This window comes from Vicugna pacos, chromosome 2, assembly GCF_048564905.1.
Source record: "Vicugna pacos chromosome 2, VicPac4, whole genome shotgun sequence".
In the NCBI taxonomy this organism is placed as follows: domain Eukaryota; kingdom Metazoa; phylum Chordata; class Mammalia; order Artiodactyla; family Camelidae; genus Vicugna; species Vicugna pacos.
In genome coordinates this window covers 114,698,140-114,719,926 of record NC_132988.1, presented here as the reverse complement: position 1 = coordinate 114,719,926, position 21,787 = coordinate 114,698,140, and the positions used below count along the sequence as shown (strand labels likewise).

General features: G+C 46.7%; 1 protein-coding gene across 2 annotated transcripts in view; it reads right to left on the bottom strand.

Moving 5' to 3' along the window:
* Positions 1–2,258, bottom strand: part of HS3ST1 (heparan sulfate-glucosamine 3-sulfotransferase 1) — a 30,223-nt gene extending 27,965 nt beyond the window's left edge. Inside the window, exons 1-2 of one of the 2 annotated variants that reach the window (XM_015250900.2) lie at positions 2,036–2,241; positions 1,653–1,736 (exon numbers count right to left, since the gene is read on the bottom strand). The gene's annotated coding sequence lies outside the window, so the exon portion shown is untranslated. Of the gene's footprint in view, positions 1–1,652; positions 1,737–2,035 lie in introns of both variants that reach the window. The other variant, XM_006217909.3, reaches the window with a different exon arrangement.
* Between the last annotated feature and the right edge of the window lie 19,529 nt (positions 2,259–21,787).

Here is a 21,787-nt window from a genome sequence, read left to right as displayed (position 1 = left end):
GCCCAGAAACACTGCAGAAGATGCCTCAGGAAGGTACCCTCACTGGATGCTACTGTCTGTTGTAATTAACTGCTTCGACTTAAGAGTGCTTAGTCACGAAGTTGTGGATCCCAGTTGAACTTGGCAGAAAGAGTTAGAGGGACCCACTGAAGCGCTGTGAGGCTCCTTGAGAAGCTCATCTTTCTCTGCCTAGCGCTGGAGAAAATCTTATGTAACACAATGGTCCGTTTCAATATGTTATTTCTGCAATCCTAAGGGAGGGGCAAAAAATCTAAGCACTGGAAATACAAAGAGTAACTCGGGGATTTGCAGCTGAAGCGTCCACCGCCTGGAATTTCACTAGGTCAGGCTTATTCGCATCACACCCAATCATTATTGAGAAACCAGAAAGCAAGACAAATTCCGAACGCCAAAGGATGGGCTTTAGAAATGCAGGGAGGCAGAAATTGTGTTATCTCCCCCTCTTTTTTTTTTTTTTTTGGATGAAATTCCTGACATTAACCCTTGGGTGGAAGTTGGTAACTGCATTTCAACAAAATAAGGTAAGATTTGGCTGCAAAGCAAGAACGCCCAAGTAGGACCCGAAAGATTCTGCGGCTAAACGTGCCATGGCCACAAAAGCAGCCGAGGACCGGCGCCCGGGCGCTGAGGGACTCTCTGAGGATCTGCTCCCGCAGCGAGCGGAGAGCGGAGCCGCCGGGCAAGTGGTGCCTGGTTTCGAGAGCTCTGGCTGCCAGAGGAGGAGCGGGCGCACTCCCTCCTCATCCCTTGGCTGTTCCTCGCGGCTGCTCCCTGCTAGCAGGGAACCGCTTCTGGGGGAGCAGCGAGAAGGCAGGAGATTTGGAGTCGCCTCCCCAGAACCCCCCCAAAAGCATCTCTGTACAAGTAGTGGATAAAAATAGCCAGCGGATAACGCTGGGGGGAGGAGCGAGACTCGAGCGAGGCAAAGCAAGGATAAGACTGGTCCTGCAAAGTGGAGGGCGGAGGAAGAGGGATTCAGTCTTCTCCCGAGAGAGGGGCCTGGGTATGCGAGAAAGCGTGGAGGCCCACCCGGCGGAGGGGATGCGATGGAAGACGCACAGAGCCGGCAAACAACGGCAGAGCCGAGTACACCTAACAGCCCATGCCCTGCGCCCCGGTTTGCTCCCGCCTGCTCCTCCATCCCGTTTTTTGCCGGCTCTAGAAGCGGTCCTCAGGCTCCCGGGACAGGCTGGGACCGAAAGAGGGAGCAGCGACGGTCTGCCCCCTGGCTGGGAGAGCGCACCTGGAGACGTCAGGCTCCGCGAGCGAGCGTGCCCCTGGTTCGGAGCAAGGGGTCTACACGCTCCCACCACGGGTTGGAGCCCCGCCTCCCCTCACCCTCATCTGCCGTCACTACCCAAGGTGCTCGAAATAGAAACAGAGGCAAAAAAAAAAAAAGGTAAAAAGTGACATGAAAAATCAGAACCGCGCATAACTGGCATTAGGGAAAGGGGCTACTTACAGTCTGTCGCCTCAGTCTCTCTCCGAGCATCCCCACCCTCGGGGGATGCCCCATCTCTTCTCTACTCCGAAAGCAAACCAGAACAAGGCTTCCCCACCCTGGATGCTCCCTCAACAGACTGACTTTTTGCTGACTGTATCCCCGCTCCAGTTCCCAGCCAAAGTGGTACCTGGGCTTCGCTGCGCTTTGCGCTCCTGCTGCCCCGCACGATCCTAGGGAGAAGCGTTGGGCAGGAGCGAACCTCCTGACTCTGCTGGGGAGTAAGAAAAAAAAATCCAGTCCACTAAGTCGGAAACCTGGGTACCTGCCGTAAAAACCCGTCCCTGAAGACTTGCAGAGCTGAGGGGCCAAGGCAGGAGGTGAGGAGGATGGGGAAACCCCTGGTCTCTCTTTCCTTTTCCCCACTACGTGCACTCCACTTGCTCCAGCCCGGGCTCACCTTGGGCTCTGCGCTGGCCCCAAGTCCGGTATGCCAAGTCGGGGCACCGCGATCGCCCCTCGCCTTGCCACTCCCCAGACTGGCGGCCCCCGCCCCGCGCGCGCCGCACTCACCTGAGCCGCGCCACCTTCTAGCCGGTCCGGGGCCCGAAGTCGGCTCTCGGGCTGGGCCATGGGCAGCGCCGTGGAGCTCCGGCGGCCGGCGGAGTGAGCTTCGGCACGACCCTGCGCAGGCGGTGAGGCACGGACGCCGGCACCCACTGCGACCCGGCAGTGGCGGCGGTTCGTGGCTGCCCGCGCGCCGGGGACTTTGCAGACGCGAGGCTAGGAGATCAGACCCGCGAAGGGGAGGAGCAGGAGGAGGAGCAGGGGCAGGAGGAGGGGACCGAGGAGGCCGGGCCCTGAGGGAGAGCGCGTGGGGCAGAGGAGGAACGCGAGCGCCCACTGCTGCCCGGCCCGCTCCGGTGCTGCCCCGAGCAGGGCCGCTCGGCGCCCGGCGAGCCTCTCTGCGCTCCAGGCGGCCGGGCTGGGCTCTCGGCTCCCGCCGACAGGTATTGAACGAGTTGGTTCCTCCCACTCGGCGAGACAGTTCCTCGGGTTTCAATCCTGGGAGGTTAGGGGCACTGGGGAGAGGGCCAGCACGGCCGGGAGGGTGGGGTCGCCGCCAACCTGGCACGTCCCGTCTATCCCCTCACTCTTGCTAGGGAAGGGTAGGTTAGAACCTCGAGCCCCCATCTTCTTCCACTTTCTAGCCTCGCAAGGTCCCCAGGACCTGCGCCCCTCCCACGTGCGTCAGCAATGCCGGTTTCCTTCCAGGCAGGTGCCCCCCTTAGGCGTCGCTGCTCCCTGCACCGCCCAGGAAGCAGGGGGAGCCATCCTTCACGCACCGCAGCCGGGCTGGGACGCCCGCGGCCACGCAGCCTGGGTCGGAATGCGCGCGAGGAGCCGGCTCCTGAGCGCTCCGTGTCGCCATTGAACGCGCCACCCGCCTTCGGTTTCGAGTCCGGGAGTGGATGCCGATTCACCGGGAGTGCCACGGCTAGTGCACCAGAACTGCAAACGTCAGCTCGGAAATTAAGCAGGGTATCCCTGCCGCCTCCCCCACCCTTCCCCCGTTCTCATAGCTGGGAAGTTTTGTGTGAGAACTAGATCGGCAATCAGTAGTTCAATTTCAGATTTAAGATTTCTAGGCGCCTGGAGTCTCCTTGGAGAAGCTGAGTTGCCTGCTTACTCGAGCCAAAGCAAGTCGTCTTCAAAGGAAGATCAGCCAACACGTAAAAAAGAAAAAAAGAAAAAGAAAAAAAGAAAGAAAAGAAAAAAGAGAAAAATGACAAATGAACATCAAAGAAATTTATTTTAGATGCGCTTTCACTTGATCTTCCATATCTTAAATATTGGAAGATAAATATTTGGAAGAATTCGAGTTTGTCCTTTAAGATTAAAAAAATAACTTTTCTTAGATTACAAATACTCTCCCATCTAAGTAGTGGATCTTATAGGAAATTGACCATTTCCTTATGCAATGTTACTCTTTTAGAAAGCAAAGCCATGACCGGCATTTTCTGACTATCTAATAAAGCCAGTGGCATCTGAGAGGCCAAGGTCAAGTCTTATTTTGGAAAATAAGCTTTTAGGGGTTTTAATGATCCTGGTTGCTTCTCTGAGTTAGACTAATGTTGACATACTTATTTTCGGTAAAAATAAATAAATAAGTAAATTATACAGGAAATTATACATATATATATATATATATATATATATATATATATATATATATATAAGAAAAAGAGAGAAAGAGAAATACATATATATTTGTATTTTAAAAAGTCACTTTACTCAGACTTGTGGTTGGGGGTTGGGATTGGAGGAAGGTGATCAAAAGTACGAACTTCCAGTTACATGTCCCAGAGATGTACTGTACAAAACGGTGACTGTAGCTGGCACTGCTGTGTGGCACATAGGGAAGCAGTTAATAGAGTAAATCCTAAGAGTTCTCATAACAAAGAGAACTTTTCCCTTCATTCTTTTCTTCTTCCTTTTCTTTGCATTGTGTCTATATGAGAAGATAGATGTTAGCCAAACCTATCCTGGTAATCATTTCACAGTATGTGTAAATCAAACCATCATGCTCTACGCCTAAAATGTATACAGGGATAAATGTCAATTATTTCTCAGTAAGACTGGGAAAAGCAAAGTCAGTTTAAAGCCCCTCTTTGAAAAGCCTCAGCATTTAAATTTCCATTCGCTTTAAAAGAAGTGCTTTTTTCTCCCCTAGTCTGTGAAGCTGTGTAAAATCACGTGTGAGGTTGTGCAGGTCAAATGGTAGTTTAAGAGGTGCCCCTGCCAATTCCTGGTGTCCTTGAGCCCCTGCCAGCAGCTAAGCCCAGTGCAGATCATGAGTTCTTCAGAAACAGGGAGTGGCTTTGATGTTCTAAGTTGGCATGATTGCTTTTCCTTAAGAGTTCAAAGTGCTTTTGTGCCCGTAGTCTGAATTTCACAACTCATTTGTGAGATGCCCAGGGAGGCTGGCAGTGATTCCGTTTGCACCCTGGGAGCCAAGGGCAGGTTAGCCCATCTGCTTTGTTCTCCACAACAAATCCTAAAAGGGAAGGAATGAGGACCTCTGGCCCCAGCCCTGAGTCTCTGTTACAAGCTTCACTCGCACCAAGTGACTCCAGGAAGATCCAGCAACTGGCAAGAACTGGAGGATCGGAATTTTAGCTTCTCTAATTTTTAAAATTTTAGCCAACATTCATTGATCAATGATCAATATTCTTATATAAATAAGAAAGTATTCATTGGTCATTTTGTTCGTATTTAGCATTTGGTCTCTGCCGCAATAGTTGTCATTTCTTCCTAATAGCTTTCCCTGACCTATTCCGGGCCTCCTCTGGGTTTTTTATCCACGCATTTACATATCACCAGAACTCAGCTTTGCTAGAACAACACCAACAGTGGACTGAAAATATCTGCTTACAGATCTGTCTTCCCCATTAGATTAGAGGTGCTTTGAGCACAGGGACTACGATTTAATTGTCTCTTCCAGAATCCGGCGTGGTGGCTGAAACAGTATACTCTCAAAAAAGTATGTAAACTGAACTTCCCTGAAGAAGTCATGCTTTAGGTCAGATATGGTTCCATCTCAAAGCCATCAGGGTAAGAACGGAGGCTTACAGGAGACAGAAGGACGGCCAGCTTGAAAAGTGGGTGTCACTCTCAGATGTGTGGCCTAAGGCTCTCTTACTCAGTGTTATGGGATAGAAAATGAGGGGGCTTTAGTCGACGATTTCTGATCTGCTCTTATTCTAAGATACTGGTCTTTTTTGAGCACCTACTCTGTGTTCAACACTGTGCCAGGTACCGAGGAAGAGATGGAAAGGTGAGACATCACCACTGCCCTAAGGGAGCAGGCAGTCTTATCTCAAGGAGAAAGAAGACAGACACCCACAGCCCATCTTCACCGGAACTCTCTGGCATCAGTTCAGCAGTAAACTGTGTTCTGCAGAGGATAAAGGCCGCAGGAGGAAATGGAAGCAGAAGCCACTGGCCGGTGCATTGGGTCAACAATCAGGAATACCCCAGCTGAGACTCAGCCAAGGCTGTGGTGTCAGGTCCTCTACCTGAATGGCATGAGCTGCACCTTTGGTTCTTGCACTGACCTTCTTAGGGACTACGATTTCCTCATTTTCCAAAAAACAAAACAAAGGCACAGGAGTTTAAAGTAGTGACATGAGTGAGGGGGAGAAATGAGGGCACCAGAGGAGGAAGTGATTTTATCCAAGGCCGTTCCCCTTCCAGTAAACCTTAGATTCCTAATCCAGTCCTCTTTGTAATCGAATAGCTTGCTTCTGTTATTTTGGGTTGTTTTCCCTCCCCCAAATATGTGATGAAAGAAAGAGGTCAGGAGAACGGGAGATGAGGAGAGAGAAAGAGAGAGAGCCTGCTTCTTTGGAAGATGTCCAGGATCCACTCTCACTCTACCTGCCCGGGCTCAAGCGGATTTTATCTGTAAGGCTACATACACTGTACAGCTTCAGTCTCTCCTCCCTTAATGGCTGTTTGAATCTTTCAGGTTAATAGCCTAAGTATTAAGGAGTCCAATGGGATTCCTTATAAGCAGAGGAAATTGAGATCAGGTTAAAAATCCAATTTTAATAAACTTCCCAAGTCTTGATTTAGATGGTGCACTAATGGCTCTTAGTGCTGATCACCTGAAAAGTCAAACGTATTTTGAAAGGATCCTTATTGTATGGGAAGTTTGATGGGTATTGTTTAATTGTGCCTTCCTGTCTGTGTAGAAAGACTCGTGTGTAAAACTGATGAGAGCAGATATGAAATGCGTCTGTCCACAGAGCTGGTTGGGTAGAGGAGAGGGCTTTGGGTTTGAGAGGTAATTTTCACTCATTTGACCAAAACAAAGAGCGCATGATTACACCGTGTGAAAGCAGTATCCTCAGATAACTCCTCTAATTTGATGGTGCTGAGGTCTAGAATTGTTTCGGTTTCTTTTGATTTGCTAATTAGCTGGAGCAGACGGCGTGTGAGAGAGAAAATGAGGGTCACATCCAGAAAACATGTAGGATTGTGGGTCCTTCCTATCAGCACGCGCATCACGCGTCTCCCCTGCCAGCCCATCCAACTCCCACCTTTCTTTGTACGTCCTTGAAAACAGCCCACCCCTCTACGATTAACAGATGATGTGATTTCTTTTTTTCCTGTAAACAGGATTTTCATCCCCTTCATGACACCAGTCATGTGTGGCTACACAGGGTTCAGTTCTAACTTCTGCCTTTGTAAGAACTATCCTTCAACCAAAATTAATTAATTACTTAAGTCATCCATTAAAAATAAAATCATATTTCATGAAGACATTGGTGTAAAGGTAAATATATTATTTGTAAGTACTGAAATATTTTCTGAGACTGAAAAGTCTTTATTTCTTTTGATTTGAAAATAATTTAAAACATTTTTGAAAGGCCCCAAAAGTACCTTGGGCATTCCTGACTCCTAATGGAGAGGTTGGCCCTGGCTAGATGCTGATCTTGTAGAGGACAATGCTTAATTGATTCGGGTAAAGTGTGTATGATAAATGCAATTTCATACTCATACTTTAGAGCCCATTTGTTGTGTTGGATAAACAATTCTAGACAACGCACTGCTTTTATCTCTGATCCTGTGTCAAACTTTGCCCCAAATTATACCCATCAGTGCTGCAAAATTTACAATATTGCAGGCCTGAAGTGGTCCTCTTGTCCAAATTATTAGACCCTACTGAGGACTGGAAAGCTTTCTGGGCAATGGGAAATTGTGTCACTAGCTTTGATTTCAGGTTAGCTGGGACCAAAGCTGACTGATGCTTTGATGAGCAGGTCTTGATAATTCTCTCTTTTAGGCTTTATTCAAGGATCCTGGGAGGTTCAAACTCTTCAGGAAAAAAGATGGAACCTCTCTCACCAGCCCTATCAGCTCAGCGGACACATTTACTGCGTGCCTCTTACATAGCAGCCCTGTGGTAGGTACCTGGGCGGAGATTTACCAAGAAGAATAAAAGGTAATCCCTTACCAGAAGGAGCTCACAGATGTGCAGAACAGAAAAAAATTACAATTCAATCTGATAATCCTCATGAGCTCCTGGTTCTCGGTATCTGAGGAAGGTCAAAGGAGCATTTGGGCTGTGATTCCGCCCTCTTACATCCTACCCTGAACTCTCAGCTTCAAGCACTTCCAGTATTTCTAGCAGCTCCCTCCTCTTGGAGTCCTCGCTGAAGTCCTCCAGAGTGTGACCTTACTGCCCTGAAAACCGACAGGGCTGCTGCCCTCCTAAGCCTTGTTTTGATTCCAGATATTAAATACAGCCAAAGCTATGGGGAGAGTCTTGAAAGATGCTAGAGGTCTCCGTCTGACTTTTGCTCTCCTTTCCTTATGAAAGAGTTTACAGTGACACTCACAAGAGCTAGCTACACATTTGTCTCCTTTACAGTAGTAACAAGTATTTCATAGAATACTTTGAAGCTCCACAACTTAGCTCTAAATGAAAAAAAAATAGCGTTTTATATTTAAGATGATCAAGTTGGCATCTCAATATATTAGTGACAGTATTTGTTGTAAACTAATATAAAAATGGCTAACTTGTACAAAGTTAGGAAAATCTATTGGGCAACATGGGAAACAAAGAGGAGGTAAGCAGAAGTAAATAAAAAATCACTACATTTCTTGGTAAGCTTTATGCTAGGAGACCCGAATACAGGTTCCTTTTGTTCCCATTTTACAATTAGCCATGCTGGATTTAGAACCAGGTCAACATCAAGTCCTTCTATGTTTGTTTTTTTTTCCTGTCTCATGATGTAACTCTCTCTTTCTTTCTTAACTGCTTCTATGCATTTTATAAAACTGGAAAGAGGACTTCAGTGGATTTTACACTCTGTCTCTAAGTGGAAGAGAAGAGATCTGGGGTTCCCTTCATGCCTTGAAAATGCACTTACTCTAGGATTTATCCACAAGGTACTTAAATCCCATGTTCATGATATTGTTATAATTGCATTTAGTGCACTAACGCTCGTCTTAAAAGTTCAGTTCTCAGGGTAGCTGTTTTTCTCTCCCCGCACACCATCCGCCCTTCAGTACAGTAGCTGTTAAGGAGATGCGTCTCCAGACAATGTTCTCTCACATCGGGGCCCTTGATTTCACGTGGGCTTCAGGCCTCAGCTCTGGTGTCCGTGGTCGTCAGTTTGTTTATTCCAGCGTCGGGTAGTTTTCTAGCTCTTACTCTCTGCCAGGCCCAGGGGTGGGCCTGGGAGATACAGGGGTGAACTGGAGAAGGCGCCCCCTGTCGTGGCAGATCTGAAAATCACAGCGGAGTCAGGACTTCGCTTGGAGGACTGAATGCCCTTCCCAGCCCCTGTTCCTACCTGGAGTCAGCCTGTCTTTCTGGAGTCACTTCGTCCTGGAAGCTGCTCTGTTTGGCAGGGACCCTCCGCCTGCCTTGGGAAATGCGTGGACTTACGTGTTAACAAATTGGGAAGAATAACTTGAGATGCTCCATCAGTTCTGCCTTTCTTCCTCTTGAGAGCAAGCTGTCTGAAGGAAGCATCCAACTTGCTTGACTTCTCTGCTGCTTCTCCGGAGGCCTCCCCGGTGAGGGAGAGGACTGTCCTGGCCTGACATTGTCTCATGTGGTTGCGTTCTTAAACCAAGCTTCCCTCTGTAATGAAGTCTGTGTTGCACGGGCAGGGAGGAGGGGTGCCACTTCTGCTGGTCAGCTTGATATCCCCAAACGGATTCACTCCCTTGGTCTCTTTCTTTCCTGGTTGGTTCCTTGTTCGCTTACCCCAGGTGGAGCAGCCCACGGTTAATGCTCATTATGCTATTGTAAGTCTCTTGTGAACATGATGTAAACTCCCCCAAAACAGACATTCAGGAGACAGCACAACCCCTAGGAGGGCCGGCCCCAGAGCCAGGTCACTGCGGTTCGGATCCCAGCTCTGCAGGATGAGTTCTGTGACTTCACCCAAGCCACTTAGCCTCAGTTTCTTCTTGGTGAAGACAACAGTAATGATGGCCTCCTCACGTTATCACATGTGCAGCATCCTGCACATGGTACCCAGTGAATGCAAGTGCATTGTTACTATAAAAGGGAATTACATCAGACGGACCTACTTTCCTTAAAAAAAAGCACAACAAAATCCGTCTACTTTCTTAAGCACCCTGAATGACCTCTGGGTTACAGATCCTTTAAGGGAACAGTTCTTCTTATGAACTGACAACATCTGCCCCAGAGGTCATTGCGGCTTGAAAATCATAGTGGCAAAGGGAAGGCAAGTTCTCAAAGAACAAAAGCATTGAGGTCAGACAAAGCTAAGTATGAATCTGTGGCCTTCAAGTCCATTCACATATCCCCTCTGAACTTCATTTCTTCTTTTATAAAATAAACACCATGGTTCTCACCCAGAATGCGGTATTTTGAGATTGAGGGGGGATGATGCAGCTGACAGCCACTGACAGTGTATGGCATGTAACAGGTCAATATATTCTGATTTCACTCAGTATGGAGATTATTCCGTCTGTCACTGATGAAGTGTAGTGCCATTAACCAGAGCTGTCGGCACTGCCTGAGTTGACCTGGATTCACTTGAAAGGTAAGTGACAGGGAAGGGGCAGAGCAGAGCAAGAGGAAGAGCCCTTGGCCCCATGGAAAATGAAACAGCTGAGCCACTATCTTCCCCATTACCGAGGATGGGAGGTGATTCTGGTACAGAGCACGTCACTCTCTCTAAGTTTGCCAGCTCTACTCTGCTGCCAGGCACGACATGCTGAAGCATGAAGGAAACCTTCCGTTCTTCCTTCTTCATCATCCATCCTTGATCTTGGCAGAGTAATGGTCCCCAAAGAGGTCCACATCTCAATACCAGAACCTGTGAGTACATTATCTTACATCATGTTATGAGTTGAATTGTGTCTCGTCCTCAAATTCATACGTTGAAGTCCTAGCTCCCAGGACTTCAGAATGTGGCTGCATTTGGAGATCAGGTCTTTCCAGGGGGAATTAAGTGAAAATGAGGTCATTAGAGTGTGCCCTAGTCTCACATGACTGGTGTCTTTATCTGAAGTGGAGACTAGACACAGTCAAGCACAGAGGCAGCCACATGAGGTCACAGGAAGAAGGTGATCATCATTGAGCCCAGAAGAGAGGCCCTTCCAACCCTTCCAGTCCTGGTTCCCGGACTTCTACACTCCAGAACTGTGAGGAAACAAGTTTCTATTGTTTAAGCCATCCAGTGTGTGGTATTGAATTATGGCAGCCCTGAAAAATGAATACAGCCCCATAAACACCCAGTTGTTGGTTTGCAAGAGCATATGGAATTCCTGATTATCTAAACAAAGGTGCTGACTTCCTGAAGTTCTGTTTATACCACAGTGCTCTGTTTCTGTTTTCTTTGCTCCTTTTCTATCTTTTCATTCCAATGAAAATTCTTAGTGTATTTTTTAATTAAAGCGTAGTTAGTTTTCAATGTTGTGTTAGTTTCTGGTGTACAGCATAGTGATTCAGTTGTACATATATGTATATACATATATATTCTTTTTCAATATAGGTAATAACAAGATACTGAATATAGTTCCCTGTGTTCTACAGTAGGACCTTGCTGTTTATCTATTTTATATATAATGATTAGTATCTGCTAATCCTGAACTCCCAATTTATCCCTCCCCACCCCCTTACCTCCCTAGTAACCATAAGTTTATTTTCTATGTCTGTGAGTCTGTTTCTGCTTTGTAAAAAGCTCATTTGCATCCTTTTTTTCTTCATGTATTTTTTAAAGACATTTTAGAACAATTATACTCACCACGTGGACTTCCAGTAATGCTGATATCTCAGTTGAAGTGATGGCAGTTGGGTGTATTAGTTATATACATCTGTGTAACAAAGTAATCCTAAAGTTAGTGTCTTCCCATAACACACATCTACTATTTCAGTTTCTGTCGATCAGGAATCGAAGCATGGCTAAGCTGGGCCCTCTGCCTCAGAGCAGCTCCAGTTCTAATCAAGGCGTCTGTCTGGACTGCAGTCCTGTCAAGGCTCAGTGGAAGAGGGTCTGCTTCCAAACTCACTCGCTCGGCTGTTGGCAGGATTTAGTTCTCTGCAAGTTGTCAGACGAGGGCCTAGCTCCTTGCTGGCCGTTCTAGGGCCTCCCTCAGTCCCTTGCCACATGGCCTCTCCATAGTGCAGTGGGCTTCCACTGAGTGAGCCAGTGAGACACCAAAAGTGCATCCCACATGGAAGGTAGAGTCTTGTGTGTCGCATGCAGCTTGTTATAAATAAGTCATCCCACATGGAAGGTAGAGTCTTTTTATAACCCAACCTCAGAAGTGACAGCCCATCATGTGTGTCGCATGCAGCTTGTTATAAATAAGTCACTCGGTCCAGCCATATTCTAGGGAACGAGGTTACTGGAAAGTGTGAAGCCTGGAAGGCAGGGATTTTGGCAAGTTTAGAAGCTGCATGTGCCAACAAGCAAGTCCATCCGTGAGGAGGCAGTGACATCGACCTAATGCTTGGTCAACCACAATGGTAAGATGCCTCCAATTGTGGGATAATCCCAAATTCAGAAATATTAAAATGTGAAAAACAAATCTTAAAGTTGGTGAAAACAAGATGTTATTTCCTTAAATCTTGGATTCCACAGAAGAGTTTCAAATGGCAAAGTTCTCCACTGAATTTACTGAAAATGTAGGCGGAGAAGGAAGCATTTACCGGCCCCAGGTGACACAAGAGCAAGGGCGACGTGTTACTTTTAAACTTCCACATCTCAGTATTAAGGGTTAAGCTAAGTTTTAAAGTTTACTTTTGCATTTGTTTTATTATAGAGTAATACTTGTTCATGATAGCTAGTTTGGAAAATCACAGAAAATTAGAAAGAGGAAAAAAAAGACAATAATTCCACTACCCGAAGGCAATTCCCAAAATAAGACTGTGTAGATAATAGCTGAAATTAAAAAAAAATAGAAATTGCCAGTTTGTTGTACAGGGTATTTCTAAATCCATAGCACATAAAGTTGTTTAACTTTATTAAACATAGCCCCTACTATATGCTTGGGTTTCTAATTTCCTAAGAACAGGGACAAGCAGGGGCTGGATCTTTGACCTAAAAAAAATCAATTAGTATATAATACTTCAATATTTACTTTATATAGAAAAAGAACAAATGCATTCTTGTCCGATGAGGCATGAGAGTCTGAAGAAGGGCCAGTAATCAAGCAGCCTGCACTTCCACCCAGTTCTTGAACCAGGAATGAAGACGTGGATTTGAGAGGAACAGGTAGGTTTTTTTTAGCTCCACTAGACTCCTATGCATCTTCCTCATCACAACACCCTCCCTCCTTCCCCAAAGTCACCCAGTCTCCTGACTTTTAAAATTAGAGATTACATTTGCAAACTGGAATGTTATGAAGATGCAATCATCCAGTATTCTTCTGTGTCTCAGTCCTTTCATTCAACATTATTTACGAAATTTACTTATGCCGTTGCTTGGAAATAAAGTTCATTGTTACTGTTGAACAGTAGCGTATGGTAAGAGTATCCTGAATGTTTTTAATCCTGTTGTAGATGGTATTCAGGTTGTTTCCAGTTTAGGACTTTCCCAAACCATGCATATGTGAACACTCTAGTGCATGTTTTGTGGGTGCATCAGTGCAAGCCTTTATGTCTGCTTTACACTTGGGAGTGGGCTAGCTGCATTGCAGGGCTTGCAAGAGCCCAACTCGAGTGGTTAACACCCTGTTTTCCAAGGAAGGTGGGCTGACTCCCCGCCAGTAGCATGCATGTGGGTTTCCATTGCGCAGCTTCCTCTCCAGTACTTGGTATCCCCAGTCTGTCTACTCTCAGGCCCTCTGTGGAGTATGGAGTGCTGAGCCATTTTGCTTTTAATTTGGACTTGTGTGATTGCAAATGAAACTGAGCACTTTTTCTATGTTTAATGACTAGTTGGATAACTTCTTTTATGAGGTGCCTAGTCCTGTCTTTTACCCCTTTTTCTATTGTGTTTTTGTCTTTTTATTATTGATTTATAGAAGATCTTTACATATTTGGGGCAAATTACTGTGCTTCTGTATTCTTGTCTACAAAATGGGAATAATAATACTACCTACCTCACATGATGCTGTTGCAAGGAGTATATCAGTTAATACCTGTAAAACTTAGAACCCTATGTGGCACATAGCCAATGCTCCATAAATGTTGACTCTTGTTATTAGCCAGGTTCACGGGGCTGGCAGATTGTGGGCACAAAACTCCAAAGAGGCCTTCTAACTTCCATTCGCCAGACATTGCCTTGCAAACAGCAAGTGTATGCATCCAGAAAGACTGGAAACCACCATATTCACCCTGAACTGTGCCCACCCAGGGCCCCAGTGGAGCTTTAGTGGGGAATGCTGTTGCATTTTATTATGGTCACCATATACTCTTAAAAGTATTTAAATTGTGCTTTCCCTCTGAGAACAAGGTAGCTTTTTAACTGAAAATTACTGAAGAAACATCGATCCCACAGCCACTGCATGGTACAATTGGCTTTTGGCATGTTGATCTCAAAGTTTCAGCGGAAGGATTTTGCACCAGGAGGTTAAAAACAAACAAACTTTCCTCAAACACAAGAATTAAAGGTACTAAAAATTGAAGGACATGCAAAGTGAGCAATGAAGTATTTTAGGCTAAGTGCTTATTCCTGCCTCATCCAACTCCCCTTGGTTCAGCAGCCACTCTAAGGAAAAAAGGGACAATTTTTCTTTTCCACCCTTCTGGGAATTACTTTGCTCCCAGTGTCCGAGGCAATAAGAATTTCTTATAAACAAACAAATAAACAAATTGTAATCAGCCCGCCTTTGCTTCCTCCATCTGTGAAATGTTCACAGGTAGATTAAATAAATTCTTCTTCAAGGAGAGAAATATGTGGAGGGCCATAATTTAGACCAAACTTTACAACCAAAAATGACAGACAATCTTTCATTTATTATTCCTCATGGAGAAGAGCTACTAATATCTTCCTTCTAGGTCCCTTAATTAAATTCGGCTTCTCATATTTTATTTTTTTTTCTTGATTCGCTCCCTTTCATTCCTGGATTAACCTAGTTCTTCTTAGTTGAAGTTTCTCGACTGTTAAATTTCATTTAACTCATTTAAATTTCTGGAGATTTCTTTCCCAAGTGGAAAGTTTGTTTATTTATTTATTTATTTTTTACTTCTCACCCCAGACAAGAAAACCATCCCACTTAGGTCAAACGTTCATTTATGAACATTCACACTGAAATGTGTCATCCTACATCAAAAGTATATGTGTGAATATACAGTGATTTTGGAAAGGCAGAGTTATTGGCCCAAGACTATCAAGAAAATACTCGTGTCTACTCTTGAAGTCCCTTCTAAGGAGTTATGTCTTCCACAAAATCTTGTCCTCTCAACTCCCACAGAATGTCTCCAAGGGCACTGTAGTAAACTCTGTTATTTTTCCTGATATTTGCCCCTATGACCCTGTGGAGGGTTGAACACACACCACCTGTGCTGTCTTACAGCGCCCCCTGTGGCAAGATGGTGCTTCTCCGTCCATGAACGTGGGCATTGGCAATGTGACATGCTTCAGCCAATGAGAAGCAAGCAGAGCAGCCTCATCTGAGGGGAAGTTTTGCAGGCATCACAACGCTCTTGTTCTCCTCTCCCAAGTTCCTGTGTCCTGCTTCCAGAGTGAGGGGGCACATGGAGCCCCAGGAACCCAATTGTAGCCTCCTCCATGGCACACGGGCGAGAAATAAACATCCAAGGCTTGGAGGTTGTTGGTTACCTCCAGTCATTGAGATTCTGTATTTACTGGTCTCATTCAAGGGCATTCCTTGAAGACAGAGAATGCATCTTCGTTGTTGGGTATCTGTGTAGTTTGGTGCTTGGCTGTCAGTAGGAACCAATAAAAGTTTGTTGGATAACTGAATGACTCAAGGAAGATCTCCAGCCATAAGCATCTACTCTCTTCTATGTCAGCTGTGCCTTTTGGAAAATGTTTCTGATCCTTCAGGACTTCCACTAAGGGCATTGGCTCTATCCCTTGGGCTCACAGAAAACCAATGAGTACCTCCTCCAAAAGACAGCTCTCTGGTGTTTGAAAGCAGTGCCAGTCTCCACTTCAGGAGTTCGCCTTTGCAGATTAAATATCCCCAGTCCTCTTCCTTTTTGTTATCATCCATGCCTTCAACCTTCTCAACTGCCTTGGGGCTCTCCTTTGTACTTGCACAGATTTACCCATGTCCCCTCCAGAATGTGAGATCTGGAATTAGCATCAGCCCCTCAGAGCGGCACAAACTGAGAAAGGGTTATCTCCTCTGGACTAATCCTCCATTAGGACTAATTGCACTGAATCTAAGACAGCCTTTGCTGTTCTTGGCAGCCACATCACACTTCTGACTCATTTTGAGTCAACCGACCCCTTAAGCTTTATTCACAAGTCTTTATTACCAAGCTCTGCCCCAACTTGTGAAGTAGATTTAGGGGATCCAAATGTAGATCTTTGTTGAATTCTTTCCCTCATTTCATCTGGTTCATGGTTTCTGCCTATCTGGGTAAGGGAAAACTTCGACTTCTGGAAATGGGAACTCAGCTATTAGCCAACAAAAAGGAGAGACAACTTTATCTCTTTAACTCCGGCATGATTAGAGAGTCCCAATGTCTGATCCAGCAGACTGTACGTAACTACGTGATATAGTTCATTGCCAATCCTGTGGTGTCCTTGCTGAATTTCTCAAGGAGAATGGAAGAATATTGAGATCCAGCACCAACGAGCAGCTCTATTTATGTGTGACAGACTCCAGGTGGCTCCCATGGTCTCCAACTCGTAGGAGTCATGCCTTTGCATAATTCCCTCTGCTTGAGTGTGCATGTGTCCTCTGACTTCATGCAAACAGCTAGAATATGGCAAAGGTATTGGGATATACATGGCTGCATGTACACAATTATATTACATGAGATTGTAACACTGCCTTTCTAGGAGACTCTCCCTTGCTGGCTATGAAGAAGCATGTATGTTGTTAGCTGTTCTGTGGAGGAAGCCACATGGCAAGGAACTGAGAACAGATTCTAACTGACAGCCAGCAGGAAACTGAGGTCTTCTGCCATACAGCTTGCAAGAGAAATGGATGCTGTCAACAGTCACGTGGCCCTAGAAGAGGAACCTGCCCCAGTCGAAACTTGAAGCGACACTGCAGCCCTGGCCAATACCTTGACTGCAGCTTTCAGATGAGACTCTAAAGTGGAGAAACCAGCAAAGCAAGACCTGGACTCCTGATCCACAGAATCTGTGATATGATAGATGCATGTTGCTTTAAATTGCGAAATTTCTTGTAAATTGTTACTCAGGATTATGTACATAATATTCCATAAACTTAAGTAATAGAAAGCAAATTCTGGTGGAAGCCAAGATATCATGAGGCCCAGAGAACACACACTCATTGCCTTTTTTTGGTGGGTTAAACTGACTTACAAAACCTTTAATGAGACCCATGTACCATATCACCGGGATATTAAAAGGCCACATTAATATCCAACCTCAGACAGTAGAGTTTTTTTCTAGTATTTGTTTGTTCAGAACGACCTTCTGCTCATCCATCCCATTCAATGGTCCCAGTTCTCCTCTTTCCCTGCCTTTGGATTCCTTGGTTCTATACCCAAGTCTGAACGCCCTTTGATCTCTTAAATTTGATTCCCCACTGCAGCAGGGTTCCTAGTTTTTATTCCTCCTGTACTTTTATGGAGAGACATCTCCATCTTGGTTCTGCTATACCTACTTCTTCCAGGTCTGATTCTCCCAGACCGCCCTCCAAAGGAGAAGCATCTAATGTTCTAGACCCCTTACTGTTGAAAAACCTCCAGCCAGCAGTGTGACCTTCAGCACAATCACGGGTATTCCTGACGTCAGCAGGGTCACCTGGAGCCATTTTGTTATTTCCAGTGGGTTCTTTTCCTGTCTGAGCAAGCCTTATTATTGTCACCATCACATTAAAAACCTGCATATCTTCATGTACCAAGAGGAACTTGTAAGAACCAGTGGCTGGCTAAGAGCTGTTCGTGTACCCGTGCTGGTGGCCCGCGGGTGTGACCCGGCCATGCTCTGTAGCTCCAGGGAGAGTGCTTGGGTCCTGCCTGCCATTTCTGATGGCTCGGAGACTGGATGCCGGGGCCTGAGGGAGAAGTTGATGACTGGGCCTTTGGGGTTTCTACCAGCTATGCTATATTTTACATGCAGCTGAGCTTGCCAGAGACAGAAAGGGCTCCTGGGTTTCTTTAGTCTTAATGCACTTTAAATACTGTGTATATGGAGGCAGAATCCAGCAGCCCAGTTTCTACTCACCCAGGCTCGTTCCTTAAAAGCAAAGGGACCTTGAGCTTAGGGACATGAGTCCTCCTCACAGACCTGACCTTTCAGGTTCAAGAAATTTCCCTTAATGTATTACTGCTGAGGAAAAACATATGCTACGAGCAACTCGAGGCATGCGCGTAGAGGGCCTTCGACTCATAGGGAGACAAGAAATTGGACTGAGCTAACCACTAATTTCAACCCTTAATTTTGCCAACAGAAAAACAGGCTCAGAAAGGTTAAATGCCTGGATGGAATTTATGCTGTTAATTCATGGCAGCGTCCAGACTTGATTTCAGACGAGGGAGCCGTGGTGTTCTTTGAAAGGCCATAAAGAAATTAAAGTCCAGAGGAGAAAGTCAATCACTTCCAATTACTCAGAGGAGAGGTGAGTTAGGACACAGACGGCCAGACCTGAGAGGACAGGCACCAGGCCCAAGGAGGACCATTCTCCGTCTCCCGTCTAGACTTTGAGGAGTCCAGACAACAGGCAGGGGCGAAAGCAGCCTCCGCCAGGCCGGGGGGACCGGGGTCTCGGAAGGGAAGGTGTCAGGCGTGATGGCCGTGTGGAAGGGCTAGCCTCTCGGACAAGGTTTTGATATTACAGGGCTATTTACTTCCTTGTGTCTGCTCCTGAGCATTTAGTAAAAGGCCTATTGATTTTCATTATTTTTATTTCCAGCCCGGCCTCAGCTGTACAGTGGGGAGCTAATGGAAAGGTCTTTTCTGTCTGGGCCAGAGTATCTGAGAAGATTACTACCCTCTGAGGCCAGCAGGACGGGGATAGCAGGAGCCAGAGAGGGATGCAAAGCAAAGGAGAATCTGAAAAATGAGGTCAGAGTCTCAGAATCAGGTGCTTCTTCCTCCAAGATACCCTCTTTCAAGCGCCCACCGTGGAAGACTGTATTTTTTGTTGTTTTGTTTTTGTTGTTTTGTTGTTGTTGTTTTGTTCTTTGCCTACAATCCATTTAGGGCCCAGATTAAAGGCCTCCTCTATCACCAAGTCTCCAAGATTTCCCGTCCACCCCATCAGTTCTCTCTTCCACATCCCCATCGCCTTCACCTGGACATGGATGCCTGTGCTTGTAATCCACCTGGTTAGCTCTAAGTGGGTCTGCCCATCCTGCTAGATGACAATCTTTCTCAAGTCAGAGAAAGTACATTTTTAATATAACATCACCCTCCTCTGGCCCCCACCCAAGGTGGCTAAAATAGTGACTTGATGGTGGCAGATAATCATGACATATGCAGTCTGTTAAGGAGAAATAGTGGCACATTGATGTTAAGCCTGTAGCCTCTGCAGTCACGTGACCTGAATTTGATGTGGCTCCAGTAAAGTGCTCAGCCTGTGGCTTCTGTCAGCATACTTGGCTTTCCTGGGCCTGATTTTCTTAATCTGTAAAGAGCAATGTTAATAGTACCTGCTCATTGGGGTTAGTGTGACTATTAAGGCAGACATTTCATGAGAAGCATCTAGAGCATTGCATTATCCGCCATTCACAAATCATTCCAAAGGTAGATCACATTCACTGGGTTCTGTGGTCCAATGCTACGTGTGCAGTGACGTCCCACCAGAGCATGGCTGCATCAGGCTGGAAGCTCTGGCCTGGCTCTGGCAACTCTCCCCAGTCCCGGCCCCTGACAGTTCCAGCACAACCTCCCATGCATCTCAGCTGTCCTCTCCCTGACACACTAAGGAGGTAGCCCAGGTCCTGGGTGCTTTTAAGTCAGTTTCCTTGCTTTGCTTCTGCGTGGGTCTCCCCATGCTGTGTCACAGAGACCCTCCATACAGGCCCTCCTTCCAACAGCTTACTTTCCTCTTTATTCAGTGCAAAGAGGTTTAGGATTCGAGTGGCCTCTCTGAGTCTACCTGGTGGCCGCTCTGTGGAGTCTAGGTTTTATTGTCTGACGTATCATGGGGGAGGCGGAATCGTGGTCCCTGGTGCCCAAGGGCAGGCAGTTGTGGCCTGAGGGTCTCCTGTCCTTTTCTGAGGGGCTGTTGATTGGGAGAAGGGTTCCCTTTGGGTGGGTTGGTGAGCAATACTTACCACGGCCTGACCTGCAGTATGAACACCTGTGGACATCGTGCTCCTTCTAGGTCAGCCGTTCTGCAAGGGTGGTCCAGGACTGGTACATCCAGCGTCACCTGAGAACTGGTTACGAATTCAAATTCTCAGACTCCACCCAAGACCTTCTGAATCAGAAACTCTGGGAGTGGGACCAACAACGTATATTTGTCCATCACAAGCCCTCCAGGAGATGCTGGCGTGTTCAGTACCTAGAACCACTATCCAAGGCCTTCAAACCACCTTTTTCTGTGACGACACCGCCAATGTCTAGGGAAATCCCTGCTAAGCGTCTGTTTTGTACCTTTATCAGGGAAGAGACTTTACAGTGGTGTTTCTCAAACCTCCACGATGACAAATCCTACGGTAAAACATGTCTAAAAAACTCATTCTCAGCTCTCACCCCGACCCTCAGAATCATAGTCACTGGAGGCAGCGACCGGGAAGCTACGTTTTCAACCAGAGTTGCAGCTGAATCTTATCAGTGGAGTTTCTGACACTCTTCTTGAAGGTGGGGTGGTGGCTGCACGCTGGGTGGACTCCTGTCATCTGACATGTTGGAGATGAGCGCTGAGGGGTCAGGAGCCGTCAGAGGGACAGACTGTCATCAAGTTGTTCATTCTTTTTGGCCGCTTGAAGTGGAAAAAACACAGCAGTGGAGTCTGCATAGGAGCTGCTAAAAATGTCTGTCCTGGCATCCTCATTTGTCCCTGGAATTCCCGGGCAGGTACAGTTGCAGCCTCTGTGTCCCTTGTCTTTACTTCCCTGAAGTCCTGAGCCTCTGCATGACCTGAAAGTGAGAATGTCCTTGCTCCCGGTGCCTCGGCCACACTCAGCAGCCTTCTTCCTGCTCCCTGCCATCCGGCAGCATCCACTGTGGTGTGTCCTTTGTTCTGATTCCCACTCTTTTTCACTCTCCAGGCCTCCATCCTCCCTGGATAATGGGTCCCGTGCTGAAAGAAATTCTGCCCATTAGCTGTTTCCCATTGTTGTAAAGATAAAGTCCAGAATCCTACACGCAGCCTGGCCCTGCCCGCGGGGCTCAGGCAGAGACGTCCTCACAAGCACCAAGCCTGATGCGGCAACTTAGGTGAAGGGGGCGGTGGCTGAGGGGCTGTCAGGGCGCGAGAACCTAACAAGAGGCCGGAAGAGCAGAGGTAGAAACAGGTCACCGCCAGGGAGAGCTGGCCACCAGAGACAGCCGCACAGGTCACTGAAGGGGTGCGGGCTGCCTGCTCGGGCCGCCGCGGTAGTGACAGCGACCTCTGTCCCCACACCACCACGTCGTTCTCTCAAGATCCAAACCCCGGAACTGGTACCAACTTGCCGAGCCCAGTCCACGAGCCAGCCTCCTGCCGCCCCAAGACGAGGCGAGACCTGTGTTGCTTTTCCTTCTCTAGTGAGAGGCGGCTGCTTCTCATCATGACTTCAGCTAACTGGGGTTTCCCGCGTGGGAGACAGGGGGTGGGAGACAGGGGAGGCTGGTTGTCACAGAAGCTGAAACTGGTAAGTGTCTGCTGTGCTGATCCTCCGGCTTTTGACAATGCAGATATTTGGAGAAAAACATAAGTTACACGAGACTCAAAGTCTTTCTTGAAATTCATGGTAGCAAATGGCCTTCTCTTCCCTTTGCTTCCTAACCCTTCCCTCCAGTGTCTCTCTGTCCCCGCACCCACCTCCGTCTCCTTTCACTGGCAGCATTGTTCTTCTGCTCAGTATCAGAAAAGCTCTATATCCTTGGAGGTAAAAGTAGAAAGGCAATACTCTGAATTGTGAGAAAGAAGATTGGGAATCATGTTCGTGGAAGTTGCTGAATTAAAACTAGCAGGAATTTATTATCTTGTTTTGCGGTTGATTTGGGGTCCTTTTTGTCATTCCACAGCACATTTATATTAATTTTAAAAATAGCTCCTTAG